This window comes from Nematolebias whitei, chromosome 11 (genome assembly GCF_014905685.2).
Source record: "Nematolebias whitei isolate Nwh7 chromosome 11, NemWhi1, whole genome shotgun sequence".
Classification (NCBI taxonomy): Eukaryota; Metazoa; Chordata; class Actinopteri; order Cyprinodontiformes; family Rivulidae; genus Nematolebias; species Nematolebias whitei.
In genome coordinates, this window is record NC_056508.1 from 26,341,278 (window position 1) to 26,344,008 (window position 2,731).

The window sequence follows — 2,731 nt, forward strand, 5'->3', positions numbered from 1 at the left end:
GTTAGTTAGTTAGTTAGTTAGTTAGTTAGTTAGTTAGTTAGTTAGTTTTACGGGTATTACTCCCCCATGTCCCCTCCGGGGCTCAGTATTACTGTAGATGTGTAAGATACATTCAAATAATTATTTTATTATTATTATTATTATTATTATTTTATGTTTATTATTATTATTATTATTATTATTATTATTATTATTATTATTATTATTGGCCTGCTCAGATTGTATCTAAATGTACAGAAAACTTGATAATATTTTATTCTGATTCCATGTTTGTTGACTTGATGGCTGGAAATGGATCTTTTCATCAGTTTGCAGCGTTGGTCATGTGCAGAGATGCACGGTGAGTTAATTTTTGTACTTTTTCTGCAGATCTTACAGAAATCACGAGGAAAGGAAAAGTGTTCACGGTGTTTTAGTTTAAGGACATCAGTGTGCAAACTGTTTAAACAACCAATATCAAGTCAAACACTGCATATGATAAATGTGCACTACATGTATTTGTTTGTTCCACAAGTGTTTTATTTTGATAAACATCTGGGGTGTTCTGCTTACTGGTTGTGCCGTTGTGATAATTGTGCAAAGTATTTTGTGGTGGAAGCTATTTTCAAATTGTGCTTTAGGGATAAAATGTTTGGCAAAAGCCACATAAAATTAACTACACCTAAAATATTCCAAATACAGTGAACCCTCGCTATAACGCGGTTCACCTTTCACGGTCTCGCTGCTTCACGGATTTGCATCGTGCGTTGTGTTCTGCATTCTGATTGGCTAAACAGTCTCAGTAGTTACAGTTTTTATTTGTAAAAAACGTTTATACAGTACTTTTATTTGTTAAACAAATGCTTGGGCCTGTAAAAAGGTTTTGTTCTTTGGTTTGAATATATTATGGAGTATTTCATTGTATAATAATTGTAAAAAAATAAAGGTTACTACTTCACGGATTTCGCCTATCACGGGATCTTTTTGGAACGTAATCCCCGTGAAAAACGAGGGTTCACTGTACACTGTATAAAACAAAAGTATGCAAAGTGTGCATTTGCAAGGAGGCCCAGGACTATCACACCTACAGGATGCATTAATACCGAGCTGATCTCTTTGCAGTTATAACAGCATCTGTTCTTTTGGGAGTAGGTTTCACAAGATTTTGAAGTATTTCTGTGGGAATTTACACCTGATCCTTCTGTAGAGCATCGACAAGGTCAGGCACTGATGTGGGGTGGGATTGATAGACTCTGAGCGGCTCAGGCAAGGTCTCACTCAAATCATGTCTTTATGATTCTTGCTTTGTGTTGTTGGGACTCAGTCATGTTGGAACAGTAATGGATCTCCTCCAAGTGTTGCCACAAAGTTGGAAACATATATTCCAAACGGTCTTGGACAGTGGGTTCACTTTGCTGCAGAAACACCTGAATTCATCTAACAGGTGTGGTCACGTTTGTCTTTATAATGCATCTTGGCTACAACTGCGGAACATTATAAGTTTCACCGTTTCTCTTTTTATTAAATTGTGACTTTGCTCATTTGTTTTAGAAAATACATTGAAGCCAAGCATCACCCTCCTCTTCCTCCTCTTTGGTAGAGGGAGCCACCTCTTTCCCGTCACCAGTTTAATAAATCTTTTAAACCTCGGTGAGTTGAATGGAGTGGTAACACTTCACATTTACTTTCATCAAACGTCCTCTTCTGTTCTTTGCCTTTCTTAAAACGCCACTCCTCTTCCTCCGGCGTCAGCTCCTGCTCTCAGTCAGCCCATGATGGAAGTGTGTTACGCAACACTCGCACGTGTTCCCGTGCACAACTGGCTCAGACACTTGTACAAAATAGGTTAAATGTTTCCAACTCAGGCATCACCTTCTTGCATCATCTTAGGGCATCTTGATGCATGCTCTAAAACCTAACAAAGTTAGATCATTTGTTAGATCTTAGACATTTTTCCATCTTATATTTTTGCAGCATCTCAAGAATTGAAACTCCTTTCCATTAAATTAACAAATCACAGTATTTAGAACAAACACGTCCATTTTAATTAATGAAGTTGTGTGTGTTTCTGCAACGCTCTCCATTAACTTGACTTGACTGAGTCTTTGGCAGACGGCACATGTTGTATTTTACTGTTCCACATCAAAGCAGGCAGCAGGAGATAACATAGCACATGTAGCTGGTCCTCTTCCAAGCATGAATCCCACTCGTTCACAGCTGTGTGTGTTTGTGAAGGAAAGCTGAGCCTGAAATAAGGTCACTGTTAGAGAAGGCTTGATGTGTCGTGTTCTCATTTTGCCCAACACCTTTTAAACTCCTAACCCTCAGTGTGCATGTGTGTGCATGAGTGTGCATGAGAGTGTGTGTGTGTCCAGACCACTTCTTTTATGACAACTGGTCCTCCGGGGCTGCTGCTGTCCACAGACACTAATGTGACGTGACAGGACAGCCAGTGGCGCTCTGCTCTGAGGGGACCTGCTTTGTGCAGGAGACCCGAGGGTTTGGCCCGTGGTGGACAACAATAGAGAAAAAGACCTATGAAGGACAAAGCTTCTTCTTTTTTTAATTCTTTGAAAGCATCTCAGGCTGTCCTTTCTGGCTTTCTCCCTCCTCCTCCTTTCACACATTTTAAGAAATTGTCAAAAAGAAAGAAAAAAAAAACCCATCATGCTGAGACACTCAAGAGAAGTCCTGATTATCAAACAGCTTAACATGTTTGAGCCTGACAACAAAGCACATTCTGTCTGTTCTT